Source organism: Phocoena phocoena, chromosome 15 (genome assembly GCF_963924675.1).
Source record: "Phocoena phocoena chromosome 15, mPhoPho1.1, whole genome shotgun sequence".
Lineage (NCBI taxonomy): Eukaryota > Metazoa > Chordata > Mammalia > Artiodactyla > Phocoenidae > Phocoena > Phocoena phocoena.
Window position 1 is genome coordinate 918,566 of NC_089233.1, and position 9,436 is coordinate 928,001.

The window sequence follows — 9,436 nt, forward strand, 5'->3', positions numbered from 1 at the left end:
CACACAAGGCCCCGCCCCATCAGGTCCCACTCCTCCTGGCCAGGCTCCGCCCCGGAAAGGCCCCGCTCCCGAGCCAGGGCCGGCCCAGGCCCCACCAGGCCAGGGGAAGGCTCCCGCCTCGAACAGGCCCCGCCCCCTATAGACCACGCCCAAGGCCCCGCCCGCCGCTTGCCTCCCACCCTCCCAGGGGTCCGCGGGAGGCTTCAAGACTTTCTTTTCAAAGCCTCCGCCACCCCACCCTCCTGGAGCAGTGCGGTCAAGGCCACTTTACAGACGGGGAAACTGAGATCTGCCCGAGGTGCAGCCGGGCAGGCGGGCCGGTGTCCCCCACCCCCGCCCGGAGCGCAGCAGGAACGCCCGTCGCATTTCTGGGCTTTGAAAGGACTTTCCCATCCACCCTCTCTTGCCGGCGGGCATGTGAATCTACCGGATTCACGGAAGAGGCGGCGGAGGCTGGGGAAGGGGCATGGTGCCCGAGGTGGCCCTGCGGGTGGGGCAACTCCCTCCAGGAGTCTCCCCGCCTGCGGCCTGTGCGCGCACGGGCTGCTCCTTGCGCCTGAGACCCCTCGGGGGTTCTTGGTGTCCTGATCTGTTTCCCAGTTTTCCACTTTGAGCACCTGTGACCCAAGTCATTACAGAAAAGTACCTCTTGTGGGGACCTCAGTTATTGGGCTGCTCCCCTCCACATTCTCAGGGAAACCTGTCTGTGGGCATGCGGACAGACAGCCAGAAACACTGACACCAGACAAGTGAAGTGACCCCGCCCACCCGGCCGCAGGCCCAGGGCTTGTCCAGACAGGGCCTGGCAGGAGGGAAAGTGTTTTCCTGAGATAGGCCTGGCAGGGGGACAGGGTGGCTTCTGTGCCCACTTGCAGGAGCGGAGACAGTCTTCCAGTCCAGAGCCAGCTCTTTCCTGCAGCTGGACCCTGTGGTGGCGAGCTCCCTGTCACAGGGGGCAAGCAGGTGCTAGACAGGGAGCCGCTGTGACCTGGGACTGTCACTGGCTGTGGATGCTGCCCTGACCTGCTGGGGTTTCCCAGCTAGAGGACAAAGGGCAATGTCCTGTCAGTTCAGTTGGACTGGTGGCTAGTCCCAGAACCAGGAGCCAAGTGGGTTTTCCTGACCCCCAGGGCAGCGTTTAGGAGAACTGGAAAAGCGGGTGAGGTCGGGTAAGGCCAAGGTCAAGAAGCGGGGTGGGGGGGGGGGGAGGTCGGTGGTGACAGGGCTGGACGAGAGGCAGACAGGGCGGGGGGCTCAGAGTGAAGAGGACGAGGTGGCCAGAGCTCTGATTCTGAGGAGTTTAAGCTGCATGCTTGCCCCCACTGGCCACCACGTGGCCACCTCTGGGGACAGTGACTTGGGCGGCGGCATTTGTGGTGGTGTGCCCATCAGCACCTCACACACAGCACATCCTCTGCCAGCCCTGCTCCTCTCCAGGGGCCCCAATCCAGGACACCCCCAGCCTGCCCACTTCTCCCCACTGCGGCCACCAACATCTTGCTCCTGGCCACTGGCCAGTCTCCCTCGGCTCCCTCCTGCCCTCTGACCACCAGAGTCCACCCCTCCCCAGCAGCCAAGGGATCTTTCTAGAAAGCCAGTTGGACAAGCCCTTCCTTGCTTGGCCTCTGCAGCGCTCCGAATGAAGTCGTCTGGGCCCCTTATCACATCTCCAGCTGCTCCCTGGCCTGCCCTGCCCTGCTGGCCTCAGAACCTCCACCCCTCTTGCCTCCTGCACTCAGCCACTCCTGGTCCTCCCAGACCTCCAAGCAGCCCCACCCACAGCCGGCCCATGACGTCCTGCCAGCTGCTGGGGCCACAAGCCTGGGCAAGCTCCTTGGCCCCTGTCCTCTCACTGCCCACATCCCATCCTGCAGGAAGCTGACCACTGCCACCACCTCCACAGCCACCAGCTCCTGTGAGCCTGGGTTTCTACAGGAATCTTCTAACCATGGCTCTGCCTCTGGCTTGCCACCTGCAGTCTATTCTCAACACAAAATCTTTGATGACCACGGGAGCCAGAACTCGCCCCTGCCACTTCTCCAGCCCCTCCTCCTCACAAGGAAAGCACCGTCCTCAGCATGGGCCATTGTTACCTCTCCCATCTCCCCTCCTACGACCGCCCCAGGACCTCAGCACTTGCCATTTCCTATGCCTGGTCCGATGTTTCCAGCCTCCCTTGCAGGTCGGTGGGGCTGTTGTGGCTGAGTTCTGGCCAATGGAGGTGATGGATGCACCTCACACTCTAAATCTTCCCCGGTCTGCTGGCCGGAGGCAAAGGACCTACTAGATGATGGGGCCACAGGTGGACGAGCTTGGACACTGCAGGGTCAGGCAGAAGGTCATCACTGACCGGGGACATCCAGATTGGCCTCTGGGTGAGTGAGAAATGCAGGCTGGGTCCAGTTGCTGGAACTTTGGGACCTATTTGTTACAGCAGCTAGCATCCTTACCCTGACTGATACACATACACAGATAAACGCAAAATTGCCCCTCTGACAGTGCTCCAAGGGACAACACAATGCCATTAGATGGTGAAGAAGGGGCCCTTGTCTTGGTCCAGAGGCTGGAGATGCCTTCCCTGGGGAGGGCACATGAGAACTGAGACCTGAAGGGTAAATGGGAATTGGCTTGTCACAGAGGAAAGGGAAGAGTGTCCCAGGCAGAGGCCCTGCAGCAGGAGTATCGGAGGAATGGAGGAACTGGGCAGGAGGCGGGGTGCGGCTGGAGAAAGGGTCGGGAGGGCTTCTAGCATTTTCACACCCATTTTCTCACTTAATGCTTAAAGCCACTCTTTAAAAGTGGGTTGACCCTACCCATTCTGCAGCTCAAAAAATTAGGTTCTGAGGAGAGAGGAGGCCAGTGGATCAGCCAGGCAGAGCTGGGACCTAGGACCCGGCACGGTGGAGGGCCCGAGGAACCCGGGTCAGCCCGGGCCGCTGCCCTGCCCGAGCGGTTGCCCTTGTCTGGGTCAGAGCTTCCAGGCCAGGTGGTCTCAATTTCCCCCGCTCCTGCTTTCCAGCACGTGTTCAGACCCCTCGGTGATGATGGGGGCCCCTCCCCGGGAGGAAGGCTGGCAAGGACATTGCCGGGGACCCAGGGAGGATCGGGACCAGGGCAGCACTAATTTGCATCCAAAAAGCCAGCTCCTGGAGGATGCACCGACTACTGGGCCCCTAGAATGGTTCTTGGTAGTGGGAATGGGCACGACACCTTGGAGTGGTGGGGTCTGTAGACCCTTTAACTGGTAGATTGAACCCCAAGTAACAGATTTGACCAAGGCTGATGGCCTGAGCTGGAACATAATCGGAGGCGCCTGTCCAAACACAGCAGACCTGGCGGTGCCCTGAGCCTTCAAGGCAGAGCAGGGAAACCAGGAGAGGCTGTGGGGGGCGAGAGAAAGAAGTGGGGAGGCATCCACCCATGCGGCCCTTCCCGCAGGACTTCTCAGAGCCTTCATGCCCTGCCGTGCACCGTGGCTCCCAAGGGAGCGGCCACGCTACACAGGGGTTCCCAAACTGACTTGCCCACAGAACCTCTGCTGCAGGGGTGTCTCGGGAAACGAGTGCCACACAGAACAGAACCGGGAGCCCTGGCTTGTGCAAAAGACATACTTGGACTCCAGCGGGCAGGTCCGGGTTGGCAGCCTCACTCAGCAGCTTCGCCCTGTCACCCTCACTTCTCTGAGCCTTCACAGCAAGGTGGGGGCCCTCATCCCCAGTGGCACCAGGCTGAGCTGTGGAAATGCGGCTCCCTGCCGCAGTAACAGTGTTACCTAGCCAGGTAATTGTGATCGATGCCGCTTGTCTTTACATTGATTGGTCTGGACTGGTTAAGGATATCATTCACGTCACCATCGCACCCTGAGCACCTCACCTTTAATAAGTGAAAAAGGTAAATAGTGCTATCTAGGTTTGGCTTTCCTCAAGCTCCATCCATGAAATTAATTTTCATGGCCACTGTGGTTGTGAGAGACGAATGCCGGAGGGTGGTAAGCAGAGCCCCCCAGAGGGATGCCAGCCCCTTGCCACCTGCAGCGGAACCACCTTGGGGGGTCACGCTGGCTTCACAGCAGAGCATACAAGGGGTGTCCCCTCATTCCCCAGTTCCCAAGGCCATGGTTGGGTCAGCCAACAGCTCACGCAGGCGGCTGTGGACGCCCGCACCGCAGGCAGGAGGGAGCTGGAAGCTGCGACACCCCATTTTAAGGGGCCACCCGTTAATTAATTAGGCCCAATGAATAATGCATGCCGCCTTGTGCATATTTATACGGCGTGCTATGGATGGTATACGTTCTAGTCCGAACACCTCACAAATAATTCACAACCCACTCCTTCCCCGGGCTCCGGGGGAACCTGGCCGGTGCTTCGGCTGGGGCTCGTGGGTTGCTTCCAACAGCCAAATTTTACATTTCATTATAAATGGCTTTGCTGGGCATGTCGGTAACTTTTACATTTCCATGCACTTTATTATTAATGGCTTTCCCGAACTGTAGCAGCCCAACGCTGCACACAATGCGTTATAAATATTTGATCCGGCATCTATAGTCTGCCATTTATCATTTATAACGGGTTACAAAAACATTATAAAACATTTACTGCACATTTACAGATCATTTTTGGCTACCATGACGATGTGTTACAAATACATTATTAATCCTTCTCATGCCATTTATAGGAACCCTTTGTAATGGGGCCTGGCCCTCCTGTCCCATTAGCAGCGCGCAGGGGCTGGCAGGGGTGCCAGGGAGCAGGACCAGGGCGGAAGGAAGCCTGGCCCTGCCTCCAGTAGCTGTGTGTCCTTGGCCAGATCACAGCACCTCTCTGTTCATAAAGCAGGTCACATGACAGGCACCCTTCACTGAGCACTTCCTCCGTGCTCACGGTCCCCTGAGACTCAGGCGTTATTTTCACACCCCTTTTACAGATATGGAAGCAGAGGCGAGTGGTTTGCCCAAGGCCATAGTCAGGGAGCACTGAGCTGGCCTCAGAGCCCTGGGGTGCCTCCAGAGTTACCTGCCCCAGGTCCGGGGGTGAGAGGTCAGTCAAGGCTGCCCCTGGCCTTGAAGGGAGCGGGACTGGCAGCCTCCAGGGGTGGAACACAGAGACTCGGGGTGAGGGCGCCCGGAGTGGGGGGACCCAGGGTGGGTGGCCTGGGGCGGGGGGACCTGCACTCTGGCCTCTGACCTGGTAGCCCCCCAGCTCCTGCCGCCACGTGCTTTGCCATCCCAAAGGCTCTCCTGGCTCACGCTCTGGCCTGTGGGCGCCTGGAGCGCCGTCTGTGATGTGGACCCGGGATGAAGGGGTCCAAGGGGTCTTTGGGACCCAGCGTCTCGGGAGGCGCCCAGGAGTCTGGCCCAGGTGTGCCAAGCAGGTGGCAGTCAGCAGCTGCTTCCTCCATCACAGGGGTCAGTGGGGCCCTGGGCTCTGCAGCCAGAAGTCCCGCCCCATCCCACTCCTCTCCTCGCACGCGGCCTGTGACCACTCACTGGACAAACGGCTGCTGAGCCCCCCAGGCCACACTTTATACCCAGAGGGCACAGACAGGAGACCGGGGCTGTGGGCTCACCGCCCACACGTGATGAGAGCTCTGGGCCCCGACGTAAGCTGACAAGCTGAGTCCTCACCTGGAAAACTGCTGCTCACCCTCCAGCTCCTCCTCGATCCTCCACCTTCTTGAAATAGCCCTTCCCAACTCCCCCAGGCACGAGCCTTGTGGGGTCTGACCTCTGGTCCCCGTGGGGGCCCCGCCTGGGCCTGGACTGGGGAGAGGGCTCCAGGGTGAGACCTGGACTCCAGTTCTGTCTGCCTGTCCTCCTTCCCCAGGGAGGGATGGGGCGGGCAGGCCCTGGGAGAGCCCTCAAGCCACACCCCTCCCTGCCAAGTCACCCGAAGTAACCCCACCACGGCCTGGGTCAGAGTTTTAAGTGGCTCTGTGGGAGGAAACAGAGGAGAGGGGAGGGTCCTGGTTCAGGACCCCTGGGCAGTTCTACCCCATGTGACCTTGGACAACTAACTGGGCCTTACTGCCTTCATCTGTGAATTGGGGCCATAAGCCAGCCCTCCCAGGGCGAACGTGGGGGCCCTGGTGCTGGGAACCCTCATGGGGAGACCTGGGGGCCCTGGGGCCCCAGCTGCCCACGCCTCTCTGGCCCTCTGCCCAGCTGCTGGCTGTCTGGCCTGTTTGAAGGTCAGGGCTCACCCCTTCCCAGGACTGAACGTGAAGGAAACAGGCGAGCTCATCACCATGGCAACGCCGCACCTGGTCCCACCCTTCCCCACCTGCTGAAGCTGGTTGATGGGGTGCCCTTTGATCCTCCCTGGGGGGCCTCCGCTCCCCCAGAGCAAAGGGGACTGTGGGGTCCAGGCGGGACGCCTCGTTTTCTTGTCAGTGGGTGAGCGCAGTCCCCCTTAACAAGAGGGAGGCTGAGGCCCAGAGAGGGGAGCTCAGCTGCCAGGGTCATGTGCCAGGACAGAAGCCTAGGTGGGCTCCGCCCCGCCCCCTCCACCTCTCCTCCTTCCTGACACTCAAGGAGCCCCTTCCCCAGCCTGACCTTGGACGGGTCAACTTCCCAGGCCTCGCAGGCTGTGAGCCAGGCGAGAGCAGCCCCTGCGGAGAGCCTGGGGCTGGGGGCCGGGGTGGGACACACGGGCTGACCTCACGTCTTCGCCCCGGCCCCCCCGCCCGACCCCACCCCGGCTCCCGCCAGGTCCGGGGCTTTGGGCTCTTGGAGACTGGACTTCACTTCCTCCCTCGCCTGCTCTGCACACCCCAGGCCAGGCAGACCCTGGCTGGATTGACAACTCCAACCACCCAGCCAGACCCCCCACCTCCCAGCGTGGCATAGAACAACAAACAGAACACACAGCCCCTGCGGGGAGAAGGCACCTGACCCTGGGTGCCAGAAGCCTTCCTGGAGGAGGTGCCACAGGAGCTGAGAGCCGATGGAGTGGGAGCTGGCACAGGGGGCAGTGAGGGGGGAGAGCAAAGGCCCCGTGCAAAGGCCCTGTGGCAGGAGAGGACATGGCAAGCTTGGGCTTCGCAGTGGACGTGGCTGGGTGCTGAGCTGAGGCAGAAGAGTTGGGATCCAGAAGGTTCTACCTGGCTGTGCTCCTGTACCTTGGGCCTCCCCGCTCAGCAACCAAGCCCCACTGCGCTCTGCGGGGCACAGGCTCCGGGTTCAGGCCCACACAGGGAGCTGGCACTCCAGCTCCCCACTCACGCTGTGTAGACAGGAGCAGGTCAGGTGGCCTTGACCCCGAGGGGGCTCACCTGGCCTCCACAAGCCCACACTCACCCCACACACATGCACACCCACGCCCTTCCCGCCATCCACTGGGACCCCTGGGCCCCTTCTCCCCGAGGCCCTGGGCTGGGCGCACCTGTGTAAGATGGAGCCGGCTGGATGGTGTTCACGGCAACGGGGACCATCCAAGGAGCGCTGCCCTGCACGCCCTCTCTACCCGCGCCCTCCACACACCACCGCCCATTCCCACGGGCCGTCCCCAAGGGTCCCGCTGCGCCCCCCCCCACCTGCCTGGCAACGCTACAGCGCCCAGGCTGGCAAGTGCGGGTTCCGTGGGTATCGCCCGTGCACCAGCCACCCGCCCGCACCCCTGCCAGGATGTCTGCCTTTGCCCGCAGAAAGGTGAAGGTGGAGGGTGCTTGGCATCCCCGCTCCCCCAGAGCCAGGCCGCGGCCCACCCCCAGGCTCCCCCAAGCCTCGGCCCTGACATGGGTGGGACTAGGCAGGAAGGTGGTCCAAGGGCTCTCCCAGAGCCTGCCTCTCTGCCTGCTGGGCCCTCACACAGCCCAGTGTCACGGGTGAACTGCCCCAGCCCCCATCCTCCCAAACCCCAGGGGCCCTGTGCTCCCCTAGCTCTGGGTGAGGCAGTGGCACTTTGGGGCATGCGGGTGTCCCAACAGCTGTCACCCAAGCCCAGATGGGCAGGGCCGTGGCATCCTACGAGTGGCATGGCACTTCCTGGTAGGGCACCCAGGGCAGGAGGCAAGAGGGAGCCCTTCGGCTCCATGTCCCTCTCTGCAAGGACTGCAGTGGGGCAGGAGCTGCCAAAGGCCAGTTCCACGTGCCCCTGAGCAGGAGCCACACGACGGGGGCCAAGAAACAAGCCAGGCAGGACAGGAGGGCCTGGGGCTCCACCACGGAACCGGCAGGATCTGGGTTACTGAAGGGCTGTCGCGCGGGCAGCGGCATGGTGGCCGACCCGTCAGGGGCTCAGGGGAGCAGGGAGGCTGGCAAGGCCGGGGCCGACCAGGGGCCTGTGGGGCTAGGGGCACAGCCCTGCCCCTGGTGGGCATGGAAGCAGTGACCACCCCCCACCCCACAAGGGTCTGTCCAGCCTCAAGCAGGCGGGACTGAAGAGCCTGGGTCTGTCTTTAGCCTCAGCGCCCCCTGGTGGCGCCAGCTGAGGAGCCGGGAAGACGGGGACCCTGCGGGGGGGAGGGGGGGGGCACGCACCGGAACCCGGGGGCCATCGGGGAGACTGGGGCTCTGCCAAGCGCTGGGTGCCAACGGGAGCAATGGGAGGGAGGGGCGGGATGCCATCTGCGTCCAGCCTGGATGGGGTTGGGACAGCACTGCCCCCAGAGATGAGGACACTGGCCTGGAGTAACCAGTGCCGCCTGGGGGGACCCCGGGGCCCTCACTGGAGGGAGCACTGCCCCCTGCCCTCAGAGTCGCCAGGCCAAGTTCTGGGGCAGAGCCCCGCCCCTGTCCCCTGCCCCAGCACCGCAGCTCCGAGGGGGATGCGCCCCTCAGTGGCTGCACTGAGCCAGCCCTCACCCCACGGCCAGCACGTGGGGGGCTTCCTGGAGCAATGCCCGAAGCTGAGGGTCTCGGGGAGCTGAGGTCCTTTCTGGGGTGGGAGAGAAGATTGCTCTGCCGACCCCCAGCGAGGCCCGCTCCCTCCGGGAGTTGACGAGGCCGAGCCCGTGAGCAGAGAACTCAGGGGCAGGGGGCACCTGGGCACTGTCAGCTCTCCCCCAACCCCGATGCTGCCTGAAAGTGGGGAGCTGGGTGGAGGGCAGGGAGGAAAGGCCGAGACTGTGCCCAGCAGGCGGGCGCCCTCCTGTCTCCAGATGGACACCGCCACGTGCCTGCCCAGGTGCAGGCAGGCTGGCCGGGCCCTGGGGGCAGGGCTCCAAGCTCCCAGGTCCCACTCACTCCCGGGGTCTCCAAGGAGGCAAACCACACAGGCAGCAGCATCGCAGAGTTCAAAACGTTTCATTTGAACCCAGCCTCTCGCCTCAACTCGCTAGGATGTCAGCATCCCCTCCCAGCTGGGCTGTGCCCTCGTCACTCCGCAGGCGGGACAGCTTCCGGGGCAGACGGCGCCCACACTGCTGGCCGGGACGGCTGGGCGTGGGCTCCGAGTACTGGCCCTGCCTGTCTTGGTGCTCCCGGAGGAGACCACCAGTG